The sequence below is a fragment of the Meles meles genome, chromosome 4 (assembly GCF_922984935.1).
Source record: "Meles meles chromosome 4, mMelMel3.1 paternal haplotype, whole genome shotgun sequence".
Taxonomy (NCBI): domain Eukaryota; kingdom Metazoa; phylum Chordata; class Mammalia; order Carnivora; family Mustelidae; genus Meles; species Meles meles.
The window spans coordinates 217,768-238,426 of record NC_060069.1 but is presented as its reverse complement, the minus strand read 5'-3'; positions in this window follow the sequence as shown (position 1 = coordinate 238,426).

Genomic DNA, 20,659 nt, shown 5'->3' with positions numbered 1-20,659 from the left:
GAAACGTGAGGCACTACAGCTTCTTTTTACAGGACGGAGTGGTGAGCTGTATAGTCTCTGTTTCTCCAGGCTCAAGGGTGGTGGTAAGAATTGATGGAGCCTGTCCCCCACTCAGCATTGTGCCCTCTTTCCCCAGGTTTGCTGGTAATGTGCTGTCAGGATGGTTCAGGAGGGTCCTCCCAGTTGGGTTCTGGAGCCAGGGGAACCAAACCCGACTCATGGTGCATTTGGAACCGAGGAGCTGAGTGTTTGTTTGGAAAAGTATGTTTGTTTCTCCAAAAAGGACAAGGGCATTGACCAGCTTGAGAGGGAAGTGAATGACCAGTTAAGAAACAAGCCTGTGTCTCTCCTTCTCCCAGGAATCAGAGCAGGTGTGCAGGCTTTAGGTGGGAGACGCCTGCTTATCTGCACCTGACAACCCTTCTTAACTCTGGCTCCATGAGACCTGAAGTTTGGAAGTCAGCGTCTGAGTCAGTCATGCAGCTTGTCCCAGGACGTCAGTGTTCAGAGAAAACAGCAGGCCTGTGGGTCACAATGCCACATCCATGCCAGGATGGCAGGTAAAAATTCCCTTTCACCCCAAATTTCCTGGGCTTTTCTCTTGTCTCCAGTGGAGCTCACAAATGGCACACTGAACCAGCTGTAAGCAATCTCGTGCGGGTGCCAGAGCTCCTGAGTTTCTCTGCAGGGAGCACCTGGCAGGGATCTCATTTTCTCTGTTTATTTCTGGCTTACAAAGGTATTTGGAACATCTCTTTCCTAGGAAATCCCTTGGATTCGAAAGGGAATGTGAGATTGACTTGGTGTGCCTTTTGAACATAGAAAGTATTCCTTCACCGAACAGTGTTTACTCCACTGGGCCTAGACTCTGGTGGAACGGCTGGCATCTAGAGTGAGGTGGCTGTTTGTGGTCAGATAGAGACTTGGATGATGGCTTCTTCTTTGTCCAAGGTGATGTATCCTAATGGATTCGTCTTTGAATCCAAAGAGTTCCAATGAGGGCAGAGGGAAAATTCAAAATGATTCCAAGGAGTCTTGGACAATTTAAAAGGGATGCTTGTCTTCCTAGGTTCACTCAAACGGCTATATATGGTTGGACATGCTGTATTTTCTCTGCAGTTTCATGGGTAGTGAAGTCAGAAGGAGAGTCTTTGGGAATTTCCCTGGATAAAGGCACTCTGTTGGCTTCAAGGGACTTGGTGTCAGGAACCCTGGGCTGAATTTCTGTGGCTGCTTTCCTGATGCTCAGTGAGTCAGGTTTTCCCACAGGTTTTATATTTCCTCCTTAGGAAATTGCTGGCAGGGAATGTTCTGTTTAAAGTGGAACCCTCGGGGGCACCTGTGTGGCTCAGTGGGTTAAGCCACTGCCTTCGGCTCAGGTCATGGTCTCAGGGTCCTGAGATTGAGCCCCGCATTGGGCTCTCTGCTCAGCGGGGAGTCTGCTTCGTCCTCTCTCTCTGCCTGCCTCTCTGCCTACTTGTGACCTCTGTCAAATAAATAAATAAAATCTAAAAAAAAAAAACAAACCCAAAACCGGAACCCTCCTACATTGTTGGTGGGCATGCGTGTTGTTGCAGCCACTCTTGGAAAGAATACAGTCTGTCCTCCAAAAGCTAAGAACTGAACAACAGTAGGATCCAGCAATTGCCCTCCTAGTTATTTCCCTAAAGGGCACAAAAATGCACATTCAGTGGGGTATAAGCACCGTGATATTTACAGCAGCATTTTCAACCATTGTAAAACAATGGAGGGAGACCAAATGTCCATTCACTGATGAGTGATATATATATATATCACTCGTATATATCATATGTGTGTGTGTGTGTGTGTGTGTGTGTGTGTATGTGTATTCATTCTCCCACATCTTCTTAATGGAATAGGATCCAGGTTCAAAAAGGATGAAATCTTACCATCTGCAAGGATGTGGATGGATCTACAGTGGATTTAGCTAAGTAAAATCAGTCAGAAAAGACCAATAGCCTATATCTTGACCTCTATGGAATTTCAGAAAGAAAACAGATGAACATAGTGAGGAGAGAAAGGCCAATGAGGAAACAGACTCTAACCTAGAGCAAAATCGAGGGTTGCTAGGGGGCAGGGGTGTGGGGCGAAGGGTTAAGTGGGTGACAGCTATTAGGGAGAGTACTTGTTGTGATGAGCTCTGGGTGTTCTATGCAGGTGAGGAATCACAAAATCCTACCCCTGAAGGAGAGGAATGAACATTGCATGGAAACGAATTGGAATTGAAGTCAATGAAGAAAAGAAGACCATGTTCTACTTCATGAAGACTGAGGTAAAACTGGAATGACTTTTGCTCTCCTGTTCTGTAGCTGTTCATTATGAAACACTCTCTGGCAGGATACACTAGTTTCCTATTGCATAAGGAGCCCTCAGAAAGTTGCCATGAAAGATTTAGATCTCAGAGCATGTACATGTTCCATTGATATGTTACTTTCAGTTTGCCCAGGTGCAAAGGTAAGTGGAGAGAAATAGGGCTGAAGAGGAAAGGAGGTATTAAGCATTCAAGAGGTAGCCTTCCCCTTTCTCATGAATGCCTGGGCCAGTGTAAATTGGGAAGAAGGAGGGGGGATCCCAGAGCTTTGCCGCAGACAGGGGAGTTCTAGGTCTGCCTAGAGCTGGTGGTGTCCATGAGCAGAGCTGAGCTAGTGGCGTGGCAGGCCCGAACTTCTGGTGTTGAGGTGAGTTCCCCAAGGAGCTGAGTTGAGAATGGGGGTCAGGTGGTGAATCAGGCTCTGGGTTTGTGGCCAGGGGGCTGCAGAATGTGGGGGAGTCCTAATGGGGTCATGCAGGTTTCTCTGGCTCTGAGGGTTCTGCACAGCTCCAAAGGGACAAGTTTCCTGCTGGGTGGCAGGGGGACTCCTACAGTATGGCTCCAAGTTTACCAATCTAGAGGGCTTGGTGGATAGGCCCCTGGGGAAGGAAGCCTGAAAATGCAACATAGGGTTAAGGGTAATGGGCTGGGCAGGACAGGCCTGATCAGCCGACACAGAGGTGAGATACCCTCAGAATTGAGTTGAGGAAATGCATCCTGCAATGCAGAAGAGTCAGGGTTTCTGGCCAGAGGGACGGCTGATCGTGGGGGTGGCTTTAGAGGGGCATGCTGGTTTCTCCCTCTCTGAGGAAACTTTGGAGCTCCAAATGTCATGGCTTCCCCCTGCATGGCATTCAGGTTTCTGCCTTGTTACAGGGGGGTCCTGAATCTGGGGAGTTTGGGGGCCAGGCCTCTTGGGATGGAAGCCCGAAATCAGAAACTAGAGCTATGGTAAGGGCGTAGGGGCATGGCATGCTCAATCTGCTACTGCTGAGGTGGGCTCCCTGGTGGGCTGACTTCAGGGTGGGTATCAGGTGGCATGTCAGACTCAGAGTTTGTGTCCAGGGATGCCACAGAAGCTGGGCGTGACCTCAGGGTTGCATGCAGGTTTCTCCTACCCTGAGGGTTCTGCAGAGCTCCAAATGGCATGGTTTCCTCCCGTGTGGCAGACGCAGTCCTGGGGTGCCACTGAGGAATCCTTAATCTCTACTGGCATGAATCTCGGAGGTGCCCAATCTGGCGGGCTTGGGGGACAGGCCTCTGTTCATGAAAGCCTGTACACCCCACCTAGGTTTATGGTTAGGGCCGAAGGGCATGGCAGGTCCAATGTGCCGGTGCTGATGCGGGCTCCCCTAAGGGTCGAGTTGAGGGCATAGATCTGGCATCGCAGGAGAATCTGGTTTTATGGCCATGGGGGTGACTCATGGTGGGGTGGCATTACGGGGGTTTGCAGGTTTCTCCCCGTCTGAGTGTTCAGTGCAGCTCTAAACCACAAGTTTTCCTCATGAGTGCCAGGTGGAGTCCCGTGGTGGCGCTCAGTAGACCTTAATCTGGGGGGACATGGGAGGCAGGCCCCCTGGGATGGAAGCCTGAAAACCTAAAGAGGGGTTCTGGTAAGGGCCTAGGGGCATGGTGGCCCGATCTGCTTATGTTGAGGTGGGGCGCCCTAGGGTCTGAATTTATGGCATGCGTCCGGCAGCTCAGCAGAATCTGGTTTATGGCCGGGGGGACGGGTGCAGATGATGGGAGTGCCTTTAGAGGGGCAAGTTTCTCCCCCTCTGAGGGTTCAGCACAACTCCAAGGCATAGGTTCCTACTGTGTGGCAAGCGGAGTCCTGAGGTGTATGTCAAGATTCCTTAATCCAGGGGATTTTGTTGCCTGGACCCTCAGCATGGAAGACTGAACACCCAAACTTGTGTTAGGGTTAGGGCCTAGGGGCAATGGCAGGCCCGATCTGCCAGTGCTGAGGCGGGATCCCGTATGGGCTGAGTTGAGGGTATGCATTTGGTGGCGGGATGGAATCCAGCTCTATGGCCAGAGTGGCTGTTGATTATTGGGGTGGCTTTAGGGTGGCATGAAAGTTTCTCCCCATCTGAGGGTTCATTGCAGCTCCAAACCACAAGGTTTCCACTTGTGTGACAGGCTGTGTCCTGTGGTGTTGCTCAGAAGTCCTTAATCTGGGGGGCGTGGGGGCCAGGCCTCTTGGGATGGAAGCCTGAAAATCCAAACTAGGGTTAGGGTTAAGGCTTAGGGACATGGCAGGCCCGATCTGCTGCAATTGAGGGGGTCTCCTGGATAGGCCGAATGGAGGGTGGGAATCAGGCAGGAAATGAGGTCTGTGTTTGTGTTTGTGGGGGCAAAGAAGCTAGTGGTGTTCTTGGGGGGCATGCAGCTTTCTCCTGCTCTGAGGTTCCTGCACAGTTCCAAATGGCACCATTTTGCCGTAGGAGGCTGGAGGAGTGCTGGCGGGAGTCTCAGTCATCCCCAGTCTGATGGGCTTGGGGTACAGGCCTCTGGGCACGGAAGGCTGTATACCCCACCTAGGGTTAGGGTTAGGGTCTAGGGTCATGGCAGGCCCAATCTGCCGGCGCTGAGATGGGCTCCCCTCAGGGCTGAGTTGAGGGCATATGTCCGGTAGCTTCATAGAAAACAGCTTTCTGGCCTGGGGTGCCGCAAATTGTGCGGATAGCTTTACGGGGGCTTGAAGGTTTCTCACCCTCTGAGTATTCAGCAGCTCCAAACTGCAAGGTTTCATCCTGCGTGGCTGTTGGAGTCCTGCATGTCACTCAGGGGTCCTTAATCCAGGGGGCCTGGAGGCTAGGCATCTTGGGATGGAAGCCTGGAAACTCAAACTAAGGTTGAGGTCTTGGGGCGCGACAGGCCCAATCTGCCAGTGCTGAGGCGGACTCCCCGGTGGCCTGAGTTGAGGGTCGGTGATAGGTGGCTAGTGTGAATCTGGGTTTGTGTTCAGGAGGGGCTCAGATGCTGGGGCTTGCCTTGGGGGGCATGAAGTTATCTTTTGCTCTGAGGTCTAAGTAGCTCCAAATGGCACTGTAACAGCATAGGCAGCCTCCAGACTGCCAGAGTGAGTCTCATGCATCCACAATCTGGCGGGTTTGGGGGCTAGGCCTCTGGGTACGGAAGACTGTACACCCAACCTAGGGTTAGGGTTAAGGCCTAGGGGCATGGCAGTTCTGATATGCTGCTGATATGCTGTGTTGAGGCGGGCTCCCTCAGGGCTGAGTGGATGACATGCATCTGGCGTTGTGGCAGAATCTGGCATTATGTCTGGGGCATTTCCAATGGCGGGTGTGTTTAGGTGCTCATGCACCTTTCTTTCTGGAGGGCAGGCAGAGTCCTGTGTTGTGACTTTGGAATCCCCAGTCTGGAGGGTTAGGGTTAGGGATAGAGGTTCGGAGAGTGTTAGGGTTAGTTGTTAGGGGCTAGGGTTAGGGTTAGGGTTAGGATTTAGGGGATAGGGTTAGAGGTAAGGTTTAGGGTTAGGCTTAGGGTTAGGCGTATGTCTTAGGGACAAGGCATGTCAGATCTGCCAGCACAGATATGGACTCACCCAAGGGCTGTGTTGATGGCGGGACTCAGGAGTCTCCTCAGGCCCTGGATTTTTGGACTGGAGGGGCAAAGAAGGTGGGAATCGCCTCTGGGGAACATGATGGTTTCTACTGCTCCGAGGTTGTTATGTTAGGTTTAGAGGTTAGGGTTAGGTTTTGTGGTTAGGGTTAGTGTTAAGATTAGTGTTAAGGTGGGGCGCCTGGGTGGCTCAGTTGGTTAAAGCCTCTGCCTTCCGCTCAGGTCATGATCTCAGGGTCCTGGGATGGAGCCCCACATCAGGCTCTCTGCTCAGCGGGGAGTGTGCTTCGTCCTCTCTGTGCCTTCTTCTGATCTGTCTCTGTCAAAGAAATGAATAAAATCTTAAAAAAAAATAAAAAGTTTAGGGTTAGGGTTATGTCTTAGGGACAAGGCATGTTGGATCTGGTAACACTTATATGGGCTCACCCAAGGGCTGAGTTGAAGGCGGGACTCAGGAGGCTCCTTAGGCCCTGGGTTTTTTTCCTAGAAGGTAAAGATGGTGGGAATGGCCTCAGGGGAGCATGCTGGTTTCTAGGTCTCTGAGAGTGTTAGATAGCACTAAATGAAATGGTTTATTTCATTTATTCTCCTGGCTGAGAGGCTGAGTCCTGCCATCAGTCTGATGATCCTATCCACTGGGATGGAATTGGGTATCAGGCCTCTGGGGTCCAGAGCCTGACCACCTGAGCTAGGGTATTAGGGTTTGGTCCTGGGAGCATGGCAGGCCTGAGGTGCCAGTGCGGACTCAGGCTCTCCGGAGGGCTGAGTTGAGGGTATTGCTCTGGTGGCCCATCAGGCACTGGGCGGTGGTGTGTGGGTCCTCGGAAGGTGTGGGTGTCTTTAGGGGGCATGGAGGTTTCTCCGGCCAGGAGCGTACTGCACAGGGCCATGTGGGCCATTTTCCTTGTGGGTGGCAGCCGGAGTCCAGCATTGCAAATACAGGGTCCCCAGTCTGGACGGCTAGGGAGCCAGGCCTCTGTGGATCGAAGCATAAACACCCATCCTAGCATTATGGTTAAGTCTTTGGGGCATGGTAACCCCGATCTGCCGGTGCTGTGGTGACCCATCCTGATGCCTGAGTTGAGGCTATGTCTGCAGGACATTGAGACTCTGGTTCCCGGTCCTTGGGAGGGTCCAGAAGTGCTTTGGCCTCAGGGAGACTTGCAGGCTTCTCCTGCTCTGTGGCTTCAGCCCATTTCTAAACGGCACGGTTCATGCTGGGATCATGTGCAATTATGGGGTGCAACTCAGGGGTCCCCTATCTGGGGTTTTGAGGACCAGTTGTGGGAGGATGATGCCTGAGCACGAACCTGGGCTAGGGTTAGTATTAGGATTAGGGTTAAGGTTATGTCTTAGGGACAAGGCATGTCGGATATGCAAGCACAGATATCAGCTCGCCCAAGGGCTGAGTTGAGGGTGGGACTCAGGAGGCTCCTCGGGCACTGGGGTTTTGGGCTGTACGGGCAAAGATGTTGGAAATCGCCTCAGGGGAGCATGCCAGTTTCTACAATTCTCAGGGCATTAGATAGCACGAAATGAAAGGTCACCTTCTGGCTGAGAGGGTGAGTCCTGCTGTGAGGGTTAGGTTGTAGGGGCATTGCAGCCCCAATCTGCTGGCGCTGTGGTGGCCCATCCCAATGCTTGAGTTCAGAGCGTGTGTCTGCAGGACCATGAGACTCCTGGTTCTTGGTCCTTGGGGGCGCTGGAAGTGGGGTGGCCTCAGGGAGACATTCAAATTTATCCCGCTCTGTGGGTTCAGCACAATTCTAAACAGCATGGTTTCCTCCTGGTGTCAGGTTCAATGATGGGGTATCACTCACGGGTCCCCCATCTGGGGCCTTGGGGACCAGGAGTCAGAGTATGGACGCCTGAACACACAACCTGGGCTAGGTTTAGTATTATGGTTAGTGTTAGGCTTAGGGACAGGGCATGTCGGATCTGCTAGCACAGATACGGGCTCACCCAAGGGCTGAGTTGAGGGCAGGACTCAGGAGGCTCCTCAGGCCCTGGGTTCTTGGCCTGGAGGAGCAAAGCTGGTGGGAATGGCCTCAAGGGAGAATGGCTGGTTGCTACTGCTCTGAGGGTGTGAGAGAACACCAAATGAAAAGGTCTCCTCCTGGCTGAGAACTGAGTCCTGCCGACAGTCTGATGCTCAACCCATGGGAGGAATTGGGTGTCAGGCCTCTGGGTCCAATGCCTGAACACCCAACCTAGTGTTAGGGTTTCGTCCTGGGAGAATGGCAGGCCTGCCAGTGCGGCTCAGGTTCTCCGGAGGGCTGAGTTGAGGGCATTGCTCTGGTGGCCTGTCAGGCTCTGGGTTTGTGGTGTGGCATTTCTTGGAAGGCGTGGGTGGCTTTAGGGGGCATGGAGGATTCTGTGGCCAGGAGCATACTGCACAGGATCATATGGTCCTGTTTCATCATGGGTGGCAGCCAGAGTCCTGCATTGGGAATCCAGGGTCCCCAGTCTGGAGGGCTAGGGGTCCAGTCCTCAGGGGACAGAAGCCTGACACCCAACCTAGGGTTAGGGTAGGGTTGTAAGGGCATGGCAGCCCCGATCTGATGGCGCTGTGGTGATGCTTCCCAATGCCTGAGTTGAGGGCGCGAGAATGTAGCACTGTGAGAGTCCTGGTTCCTGGTCCTTGGGTGTGCCAGAAGTGGCAGTGGCCTCTGGGAGGCATGCAGGTTTCTCCCGCTCTGCGGGTTCAACACATTTCTAAAGGGCAGGGTTTCCTCCTGGGATCAGGCGCAATTATGGGGTGCAGCTCAGGGGTCCCCCATCTGGCCGTTTGGGGGACCAGGCTATGGAGGAGGGATGCCTGAACACACAACCTGGGCTAGAGTTAGTATTAGGGTTAGGCTTAGCGTTAAGGTTATGTCTTAGGGAGAAGGCATGTGGGATCTGCCAGCACAGATATTGGCTCACTCAAGGGCTGAGTTGAGGGCAGGGCTCCGGAGGCTTCTCAGGCCCTGGGTTTTTGGCCTGGAGGTGCAAAGATGGTGGGAATGGCCTCAGGGCAGCTTGGCCGGTTCCTAGGGCTCTGAGGGTGTTGGAGAGCACCAAATGGAATCTCCTGCTGGTTGAGAAGCTGAGTCATGCCATCAGTTTGATGCTCCCACCCATGGGTGGAATTGGGTGTCAGGGTTCTAGAACCTGAACACCCAACCTAGGCTTAGGGTTTGGTCCTGGGAGAATGGCAGGCCTGATGTGCCAGCACGGACTCAGGCTCTCTGGAGGGCTGGGCTGAGGGCATTGTTCTGGCGGCCTGTAAGGCTAAGGAATTGTGGTGTGGGGGTGCTCAGAAGATGTGGTTGGCTTTAGGGGTCATGGAGGTTTCTCCGGCAAGGAGCGTTCTGCAAAGGTCCATGTGGTCAAGTTTCATCATGGGTGGCAGCCAGAGTCCTACGTTGGGAATATGGGGTCCCCAGTCTGGAGGGCTAGGGAGCCAGTCCTCTGGGGACTGAAGCCTGAACACCCAACCGAGGGTTAGGTTTAGGTCACAGGGGCATGGCGGCCCGGATCTGCCGGCACAGTGATGACCAATCCCGATGCCTGAGTTGAGGACGTGAGTCTGCAGGACCGTGAGACTCCTCATTCCTGCTCCTCAGGGGCGCCGGTATTGGGGGTGGCGTCAGGGAGGCATTCTCGTTTCTTCTGCTCTGTAGGTTCAGCACATTCCTTTTTTTTTTCACTTTCAATATCTATCTATCTATATTATTTGTTTTCAGCGTAACAGTATTCCTTATTTTTGCACCACACCCAGTGCTCCATGCAACACGTGCCCTCCCTAATACCCACCACCTTGTCCTCCCAACCTCCCACTCCCCACCCATTCAAGACCCTCAGGTTCTTTTTCAGAGTCCGTAGTCTCTCATGGTTCACCTCCCCTTCCCATTTCCCACAACTTCCTTCTCCTCTCCATCTCCCCATGTCCTCCTTGTTCTTTGTTATGCTCCACAAATAAGTGAAACCATATGATAATTGACTCTCTCTGCTTGACTTATTTCACTCAGCATAATCTCTTCCACTCCCGTCCATATTGCTACAAAAGTTGGTATTCATCCTTTCTGATGGAGGCATAATACTCCATCTTGTATATGGACCACATCTTCCTTATCCATTCGTCCATTGAAGGGCATCTTGGTTCTTTCCACAGTTTGGCGACCGAGGCCTTTGCTGCTATAAACATTGGGGTACAGATGGCCCTTCTTTTCACTCCATCTGTATCTTTGGGGTAAATACCCAGCAATGCAATTGCAGGGTCATAGGGAAGCTCTCTTTTTAATTTCTGGAGGAATCTCCACACTGTTCTCCAAAGTGGCTGCACCAACTTGCATTCCCACCAACAGTGTAAGAGGGTTCCCCTTTCTCCACATCCTCTCCAACACACGTTGTTTCCTGTCTTGCTAATTGTGGCCTTTCTAACTGGTGTCAGGTGGTATCTCAATGTGGTTTTAATTTGAATCTCCCTGATGGCTAGTGATGATGAACATTTTGTCATGTGTCTGATAGCCATTTGTATGTCTTCGTTGGAGGAGTGTCTGCTCATATCTTCTGCCCATTTTTGGATATGATTATCTGTTTTGTGTGTGTTGAGTTTGAGAAGTTCTTTCTAGATCCTGGATATCAACCTTTTGTCTGAACTGTCATTTACAAATATCTTCTCCCATTCCGTGGGTTGCCTTTTGATTGGTGGACTGTTCCCTTTGCTGTGCAGAAGCTTTTGATCTTGATGAAGTGCCAAAAGTTCATTTTCGCTTTTGTTTCCTTGGCCTTTGGAGACATATCTTGAAAGAAGTTGCTGTGGCTGATATCGAAGAGGTTACTGCCTATGTACTCCTCTAGGATTCTGAGAGAATCCTGTCTCACGTTGAGCTCCTTTATCGAGTTCGAGTTTATCATTGTGTATGGTGTAAGAGAATGGTCGAGTTTCATTCTTCTACATATCGCTGTCCAGTTTTCCCAGCACCATTGATTGAGGAGAATGTCTTTTGTTACATTGAATATTTTTCCCTGATTTCTCGATGATTATATCACAATAGAGTTGAGGGTCCGTATCTAATCGGGATCGATGTGGGCAGAGCGCTCATGAAAATTGGCTGGTGTTGGACAACCATGGGGACCGCCTTGTTCCGCGTGGCCCAGGCCCTTTCTCGCTCTGGGTATGTCGCAGCCACCCGAAAACGCGCCGCGACGACGGGGCCCGGCAGGGGGCCTCAGCGCCGGGGAGCTTGCTCCGAGCAGAGTTGATGGAGGGGCTGTGGTCGGGCATTCGTCTCCGCCTTGGAGGGAGGCCGGGGCGCCCGGGAAGGGCTTGGCTTCTCTGGGGGAACAAATGGATCTGTCGCTCCACAGCTGTGTCGCAGCCACGAAAGGGGCCGATGGCGCCAGGACGGTCGGGGACTCGTGGCGCGGGACTCAGGGTCCCCATGGGGAGGCCGGCAGGCTCAGGCCCCTGGCAAGGGAAGGGTGAGCAAGCAGGCCTGGACCGGGCCCGGCTTTCCGGGCTGGCCCGGCCCCAGCTGCCAGCGAAGGGAGGGGACCACCAGAGTCTGAGGAGCGGGAGGCGTCGACTTGCCCACGCCAGACTCACGGAGCTCCTCCTGGAGGTGCCGGAACGCGACGACACACGATCCCGGACAGGGCCCTGGGGGCGCGGCCCTGCGGCCCTGTGGTGCCCGAAGTGTGTTCGCCGGGCGTTTTCCGGCCAATTCTCACGAGCGTTCTGTTTGGGCAGAACGCTCGTGAGAATTGGCCGGCGTTGGGCAGCCCTGGTCAGCGCCCAGTTCCGCGTGGAGCAGGGCCCTTTCTCGCTCGGGGCATGTCGCGGCCACCCGGAAAACGAGCCTCGACGATGGGGCGCGGCTGGCACCCGCGGCGCCGGGGAGTTTTCCCTGAGCAGAGTGGATGGAGGCGCCGTGGCCGGGCGTCCGCCTCCGCCGTGGCGGGCGGCCGGGGCGCCCGTGGAGGGGGCTGGCCTCTGTGGGGGAACGGAGTGATCTCTCACTCCACGGCTGGGACGAAGCCGCGAAAGGTGCTGTTGTCGCCTGGACGGTCAGGGGGACTCGTGGCGCGGGACTCAGGGTTCCCCATGCGGAAGCCCCCAGGCTCAGGCCCCTGGCAACGGAAGGCTGAGCAAGCAGGCCCGGGCCCGGGCCCGGGTTTCGGGCCTGGCCCGGCCCCGGCGGCCAACGCCAGGGAGGGGACCCCCGGAGGCTGAGGAGCGGGAGGCGTCGGCCTCCCCGGGGCCCGCCTCCCGGAGCTCCTCCTGGCGGTGCCGGAACGCCACGACACGCGATCCCGGACAGGGCCCCGGGGGGGCGGCCCTGCGGCCCTCTTGTACCCGAAGTGTGTTCGCCGGGCGTTTTCCGGCCAATTCTCACGAGCGTTCTGCCGATTTGGGCAGAACGCTCGTGAGAATTGGCCGGCGTTGGGCAGCCCTGGTCAGCGCCCAGTGCCGCGTAGAGCAGGGCCCTTTCTCGCTCGGGGCATGTCGCGGCCACCCAGAAAAGGAGCCGCGACGATGGGTCGCGGTCGGCGGCCCCGGCGCCGAGGAGTTTTCCCCGAGCAGAGTGGATGGAGGCGCCGTGGCCGGGCGTCCGCCTCCGCCGTGGCGGGCGGCCGGGGCGCCCGTGGAGGGGGCTGGCCTCTGTGGGGGAACGGAGTGATCTCTCACGCCACGGCTAGGACGAAGCCGCGAAAGGTGCCATTGTCGCCGGGACGGTCGGGGGGACTCGTGGCGCGGGACTCAGGGTTCCCCATGCGGAGGCCCTCAGGCTCAGGCCCCTGGCAACGGGAGGCTGAGCAAGCAGGCCCGGGCCCGGGCCCGGGTTTCGGGGCTGGCCCGGCCCCAGCGGCCGGCGCCAGGGAGGAGACCCCCGGAGGCTGAGGATCGGGAGGCGTCGGCCTCCCCGGGGCCCGCCTCCCGGAGCTCCTCCTGGCGGTGCCGGAACGCGACGACACGCGATCCCGGACAGGGCCCCAGGGGTGCGGCCCTGCGGCCCTGTGGTGCCCGAAGTGTGTTCGCCGGGCGTTTTCCGGCCAATTCTCACGAGCGTTCTGCCCAAAACGGGATCGATTTGGGCAGAACGCTCGTGAGAATTGGCCGGCGTTGGGCAGCCCTGTTCAGCGCCCAGTGCCGCGTGGAGCAGGGCCCTTTCTCGCTTGGGGCATGTCGCGGCCACCCGGAAAACGAGCCGCGACGATGGGGCGCGGCCGGCGGCCCCGGCGCCGGGGAGTTTTCCCCGAGCAGAGTGGATGGAGGCGCCGTGGCCGGGCGTCCACCTCTGCCGTGGCGGGCGGCCGGGGCGCCCGTGGAGGGGCTGGCCTCTGTGGGGGAACGGAGTGATCTCTCACTCCACGGCTGGGACGAAGCCGCGAAAGGTGCCGTTGTCGCCAGGACGGTCGGGGGGACTCGTGGCGCGGGACTCAGGGTTCCCCATGCGGAGGCCCCCAGGCTCAGGCCCCTGGCAACGGGAGGCTGAGCAAGCAGGCCGGGGCCCGGGCCCGGCTTTCGGGGCTGGCCCGGCCCCAGGGGCCGGCGCCAGGGAGGGGACACCCGGAGGATGAGGAGCGGAAGGCGTCGGCCTCCCCGGGGCCCGCCTCCCGGAGCTCCTCCTGGCGGTGCCGGAACGCGACGACACACGATCCCGGACAGGGCCCCAGGGTGGCGGCCCTGCGGCCCTGTGGTGCCCGAAGTGTGTTCGCCAGGCGTTTTCCGGCCAATTCTCACGAGCGTTCTGCCCAAATCGGGATCGATTTGGGCAGAACGCTCGTGAGAATTGGCCAACGATGGGCAGCCCTGGTCAGCGCCCAGTTCCGCGTGCAGCAGGGACCTTTCTCGCTCGGGGCATGTCGCGGGCACCCGGAAAACGAGCCGTGAGGATGGGTTGCGGCCGGCGGCCACGGCGCTGGGGAGTTCTCCCCGAGCAGAGTGGATGGAGGCGCTGTGACCGGGCGTCTGCCTCCGCCCGGGCGGGCTGCCGCGGCGCCCGTGGGGGGGGCTGGCCTTTGTGGGGGAACGGAGTGATTTCTCACTCCACGGCTGGGACGAAGCCGCGAAAGGTGCCGTTGTCGCCGGGACGGTCGGGGGACTGGTGGCGCGGGACTCAGGGTTCCCCATGCAGAGGCCCCCAGGCTCAGGCCCCTGGCAACGGAAGGCTGAGCAAGCATGCCCGGGCCCGGGCCCGGCTTTCGGGGCCGGCCCGGCCCCAGCGTCAGGCGCCAGGGAAGGGAACCCCGGGGGCTGAGGAGCGGGAGGCGTCGGCCTCCCCGGGGCCCGCCTCCCGGAGCTCCTCCTGGCGGTGCCGGAACGCGACGACACGCGATCCCGGACAGGGCCCCGGGGGGGCGGCCCTGCGGCCCTGTGGTGCCCGAAGACTGTTCGCCGGGCGTTTTCCGGCCAATTCTCACGAGCGTTCTGCCCAAATCGGGATCGATTTGGGCAGAACGCTCGTGAGAATTGGCCGGCGTTGGGCAGCTCTGGTCAGGGCCCTGTTCCCCATGGAGCAGGCCCCTTTCTCGCTCGGGGCATGACGCCGCCACCCGGAAAACGAGCCACGACGATGGGGCGCGGCCGGCGTCCCCGGCGCCGGGGAATTTTCCCCGAGCAGATTGGATGGAGGCGCCGTGGCCGGGCGTCCGCCTCCGCCATGGCGGGCGGCCGGGGCGCCTGTGGAGGGGGCCGGCCTCTGTGGGGGAACGGAGTGATCTCTCACTCCACGGCTGGGACGAAGCCACGAAAGGTGCCGTTGTCGCCTGGACGGTCAGGGGGACTCGTGGTGCGGGACTCAGGTTTCCCCATGCGGAAGCCCCCAGGCTCAGGCCCCTGGCAACGGAAGGCTGATCAAGCAGGCCCGGGCCCGACCCGGCTATCGGGCCTGGCCCGGCCCCGGCGGCCGGCGCCAGGGAGGGGACCCCCGGAGGCTGAGGAGCGGGAGGCGTCGGCCTCCCCGGGGCCCGCCTCCCGGAGCTCCTCCTGGCGGTGCCGGAACGCGACGACACGCGATCCCAGACAGGGCCCCGGGGGGGGCGGCCCTGCGGCCCTCTTGTACCCGAAGTGTGTTCGCCGGGCGTTTTCCGGCCAATTCTCACGAGCGTTCTGCCGATTTGGGCAGAACGCTCGTGAGAATTGGCCGGCGTTGGGCAGCCCTGGTCAGCGCCCAGTTCCGCGTGCAGCAGGGCCCGTTCTCGCTCGGGGCATGGCCCGGGCACCCGGAAAACTAGCCGTGACAACGGGTTGCGGCCGGCGGCCACGGCGCCGGGGAGTTCACCCAAGCAGAGTGGATGGAGGCGCCGTGACCGGGCGTCCGCCTCCGCCTGGGCGGGGTGCCGGGGCGCCCATGGGGGGAGCTGGCCTCTGTGGGGGAACGGAGTGATTTCTCACTCCACGGCTGGGACAAAGCCGCGAAAGGTGCCGTTGTCGCCGGGACGGTCGGGGGACTGGTGGCGCGGGACTCAGGGTTCCCCATGCAGAGGCCCCCAGGCTCAGGCCCCTGGCAACGGAAGGCTGAGCAAGCAGGCCCGGGCCAGGGCCCGGCTTTCGGGGCCGCCCCGGCCCCAGCGTCAGGCGCCAGGGAAGGGAACCCCGGGGGCTGAGGAGCGGGAGGCGTCGGCCTCCCCGGGGCCCGCCTCCCAGAGCTCCTCCTGGCGGTGCCGGAACGCGACGACACGCGATCCCGGACAGGGCACCGGGGGGGCGGCCCTTCGGCCCTGTTGTGCCCGAAGTGTGTCGCCGGGCGTTTTCCGGCCAATTCTCACGAGCGTTCTGCCCAAATCGGGATCGATTTGGGCAGAACGCTCGTGAGAATTGGCCGGTGTTGGGCAGCCCTGGTCAGGGCCCTGTTCCCCATGGAGCAGGCCCCTTTCTCGCTCGGGGCATGACGCGGCCACCCGGAAAACGAGCCGCGACGATGGGGCGCGGCCGACGTCCCCGGCGCCGGGGAATTTTCCCCGAGCAGATTGGATGGAGGCTCCGTGGCCGGGCGTCCGCCTCCGCCGTGGCGGGCGGCTGGGGCGCCCGTGGAGGGGGCTGGCCTCTGTGGGGGAACGGAGTGATCTCTCACTCCACGGCTGGGACGATGCCTTGAAAGATGCCGTTGTCGCCGGGACGTTCGGGGGGACTCGTGGCGTGGACTAAGTGTTCCCCATGGGGAGGCCCCCAGGCTCAGGCCCCTGGCAACGGAAGGCTGAGCAAGCAGGACCGGGCCCGGGCCCGGCTTTCGGGGCTGGCCCGGCCCCAGCTGCCGGCGCTAGGGAGGGGACCCCCGGAGGCTGAGGAGCGGGAGGCTTCGGCCTCCCCAGGGCACGCCTCCCGGAGCTCCTCCTGGCGGTGCCGGAACGCGACGACCCGCGATCCCGGACAGGGCCCCGGGGGGGGCCGCCCTGCGGCCCTGTGGTGCCCGAAGTGTGTTCGCCGGGCGTTTTCCGGCCAATTCTCACGAGCGTTCTGCCCAAATCGTGATCGATTTTGGCAGAACGCTCGTGAGAATTGGCGGGCGTTGGGCAGCCCTGGTCAGCGCCCAGTTCCGCGTGCAGCAGGGCCCTTCTCGCACGGGGCATGGCGCGGCCACCCAGAAAACGAGCCACGACGATGGGGCGCGACCGGGAGCCTCGGCGCCGGGGAGTTTTCCCAGAGCAGAGTGGATGGAGGCGCCGTGGCCGGGCGTCCGCCTCCGCCGTGGCGGGCGGCCGGGGCGCCCCTGGAGGGGGCTGGCCTCTGTGGGGAAAATGACTGGTCTCTCACTCCGCGGCTAGGACGAAGCCGCGAAAGTTGCCGTTGTGCCGGGACGGTCGGCGGACTCGTGGCGCGGGACTCAGGGTTCCCCATGGGGAGGCCCCCAGGCTCAGGCCCCTGGCAACGGAAGGCTGAGCAAGCAGGCCCGGGCCCGGGCCCGGCTTTCGGGGCCGGCCCGGCCCCAGCTGCCGGCGCCAGGGAGGGGACCCCCGGAGGCTGACGAGCGGGAGGCGTCGGCCTCCCCGGGGCACGCCTCCCGGAGCTCCTCCTGGCGGTGCCGGAACGCGACGACCGGCGATCCCGGACAGGGCCCCGGGGGAGGCCGCTCTGCAGCCCTGTGGTGCCCGAAGTGTGTTCGCCGGGCGTTTTCCGGCCAATTCTCACGAGCGTTCTGCCCAAATCGGGATCGATTTGGGCAGAACGCTCGTGAGAATTGGCCGGCGTTGGGCAGCCCTAGTCAGCGCCCAGTTCCGCGTGCAGCAGGGCCCTTTCTCGCTCGGGGCATGGCGCGGCCACCCGGAAATCGAGCCGCGACGATGGGGCGCGGCCGGCAGCCGCGGCGCCGGGCAGTTTTCCCCAAGCAGAGTGGATGGAGGCGCCGTGGCCGGGCGTCCGCCTCCGCCGTGGCGGGCGGCTGGGGCGCCCCTGGAGGGGGCTGGCCTCTGTGGGGAAACGGACTGGTCTCTCACTCCGCGGCTAGGACGAAGCCGCGAAAGGTGCCGTTGTCGCCGGGACGGTCGGGGGACTCGTGGCGCGGGACTCAGGGTTCCCCATGGGGATGCCCCCAGGCTCAGGCCCCTGGCAACGGAAGGCTGAGCAAGCAGGCCCGGGCCCGGGCCCGGCTTTCGGGGCTGGCCCGGCCCCAGCTGCCGGCGCCAGGGAGGGGACCCCCGGAGGCTGAGGAGCGGGAGGCGTCGGCCTCCCCGGGGCACGCCTCCCGGAGCTCCTCCTGGAGGTGCCGGAACGCGACGACCCGCGATCCCAGACAGGGCCCCGGGGGGGGCCGCCCTGCGGCCCTGTGGTGCCCAAAGTGTGTTCGCCGGGCGTTTTCCGGCCAATTCTCACGAGCGTTCTGCCCAAATCGGGATCGATTTGGGCAGAACGCTCGTGAGAATTGGCCGGCGTTGGGCAGCCCTGGTCAGCGCCCAGTTCCGCGTGCAGCAGGGCCCTTTCTCGCTCGGGGCATGGCGCGGCCACCCAGAAAACGAGCCGCGACGATGGGGCGCGGCCGGCAGCCGCGGCGCCGGGCAGTTTTCCCGAGCAGAGTGGATGGAGGCGCCGTGGCCGGGCGTTCGCCTCCGCCGTGGCGGGCGGCCAGGGTGCCCCAGGAGGGGGCTGGCCTCTGTGGGGAAACGGACTAGTCTCTCACTCCGCGGCTAGGACGAAGCCGCGAAAGGTGCCGTTGTCGCTGAGACGGTCGGGAGACTCGTGGCGCGGGACTCAGGGTTCCCCATGGAGAGGCCCCCGGGCTCAGGCCCCTGGCAACGGAAGGCTGAGCAAGCAGGCCAGGGCCCGGGCCCGGCTTTCGGGGCTGGCCCGGCCCCAGCTGCCGGCGCCAGGGAGGGGACCCCCGGAGGCTGAGGAGCGGGAGGCGTCGGCCTCCCCGGGGCACGCCTCCCGGAGCTCCTCCTGGAGGTGCCGGAACGCGACGACCCGCGATCCCAGACAGGGCCCCGGGGGGGGCCGCCCTGCCGCCCTGTGGTGCCCGAAGTGTGTTCGCCGGGCGTTTTCCGGCCAATTCTCACGAGCGTTCTGCCCAAATCGGGATCGATTTGGGCAGAACGCTCGTGAGAATTGGCCGGCGTTGGGCAGCCCTGGTCAGCGCCCAGTTCCGCGTGCAGCAGGGCCCTTCTCGCTCGGGGCATGGCGCGGCCACCCGGAAAACGAGCCGCGACGATGGGGCGTGGCCGGCAGCCGCGGCGCCGGGGAGTATTCCCCGAGCAGAGTGGATGGAGGCGCCGTGGCCTGGCGTCCGCCTCCGCCGTGGTTGGCGGCCGGGGCGCCCCTGGAGGGGGCTGGCCTCTGTGGGGAAACGGACTGGTCTCTCACTCCGCGGCTAGGACGAAGCCGCGAAAGGTGCCGTAGTCGCCGGGACGGTCGGGGGACTCGTGGCGCGGGACTCAGTGTTCCCCATGGGGAGGCCCCCAGGTTCAAGCCCCTGGCAACGGAAGGCTGAGCAAGCAGGCCCGGGCCAGGGCCCGGATTTCGGGGCTGGCCCGGCCCCAGCTGCCGGCGCCAGGGAGGGGACCCCCGGAGGCTGAGGAGCGGGAGGCGTCGGCCTCCCCGGGGCCCGCCTCCCGGAGCTCCTCCTGGAGGTGCCGGACCGCGACGACCCGCGATCCCGGACAGGGCCCCGGGGGGGGCCGCCCTGCGGCCCTGTGGTGCCCGAAGAGTGTTCGCCGGGCGTTTTCCGGCCAATTCTCACGAGCGTTCTGCCCAAATCGGGATCGATTTGGGCAGAACGCTCGTGAGAATTGGCCGGCGTTGGGCAGCCCTGGTCAGCGCCCAGTTCCGCGTGCAGCAGAGCCCTTTCTAGCTCGGGGCATGGCGCAGCCACACAGAAAACGAGCCGCGACAATGGGGCGCGGCCGGCAGCCGTGGCGCCAGGCAGTTTTCCCCAAGCAGAGTGGATGGAGGCGCCGTGGCCGGGCGTCCGCCTCCGCCGTGGCGGGCGGCCGGGGCGCCCTTGGAGGGGGCTGGCCTCTGTGGAGAAACGGACTGGTCTCTAACTCCGCGGCAAGACGAAGCCGCGAAAGGTGCCGTTGTCGCCGGGACGGTCGGGGGACTCGTGGCGCGGGACTCAGGGTTCCCCATGGGGATGCCCCCAGGCTCAGGCCCCTGGCAACGGAAGGCTGAGCAAGCAGGCCCGGGCCCCGGCCCGGCTTTCGGGGCTGGCCCGGCCCCAGCTGCCGGTGCCAGGGAGGGGACCCCCGGAGGCTGAGGAGCGGGAGGCGTCGGCCTCCCCGGGGCACGCCTCCCGGAGCTCCTCCTGGAGGTGCCGGAACGCGACGACCCGCGATCCCGGACAGGGCCCCGGGGGGGGCCGCCCTGCGGCCCTGTGGTGCCCGAAGTGTGTTCGCCGGGCGTTTTCCGGCCAATTCTCACGAGCGTTCTGCCCAAATCGGGATCGATTTGGGCAGAACGCTCGTGAGAATTGGCCGGCGTTGGGCAGCCCTGGTCAGCGCCCAGTTCCGCGTGCAGCAGGGCCCTTTCTCGCTCGGGGCATGGCGCGGCCACCCAGAAAACGAGCCGCGACGATGGGGCGCGGCCGGCAGCCGCGGCGCCGGGGAGTTTTCCCCGAGCAGAGTGAATGGAGGCGCCGTGGCCGGGCGTCCGCCTCCACCATGGCGGGCGGCCGGGGCGCCCCTGGAGGGGGCTGGCCTCTGTGGGGAAACGGACTGGTCTCTAACTCCGCGGCTAGGACGAAGCCGCGAAAGGTGCCGTTGTCGCCGGGACGGTCGGGAGACTCGTGGCGCGGGACTCAGGGTTCCCCATGGGGAGGCCCCCAGGCTCAGGCCCCTGGCAACGGAAGGCTGAGCAAGCAGGCCCAGGCCCGGGCCCGGCTTTCGGGGCTGGCCCGGCCCCAGCTGCCGGCGCCAGGGAGGGGACCCCCGGAGGCTGAGGAGCGGGAGGCGTCGGCCTCCCCGGGGCACGCGTCCCGGAGCTCCTCCTGGCGGTGCCGGAACGCGATGACCCGCGATCCCGGACAGGGCCCCGGGGGGGGCCGCCCTGCGGCCCTGTGGTGCCCGAAGTGTGTTCGCCGGGCGTTTTCCGGCCAATTCGCACGAGCGTTCTGCCCAAATCGGGATCGATTTGGGCAGAACGCTCGTGAGAATTGGCCGGCGTTGGGCAGCCCTGGTCAGCGCCCAGTTCCGCGTGCAGCAGGGCCCTTCTCGCTCGGGGCATGGCGCGGCCACCCGGAAAACGAGCCGCGACGATGGGGCGTGGCCGGCAGCCGCGGCGCCGGGGAGTATTCCCCGAGCAGAGTGGATGGAGGCGCCGTG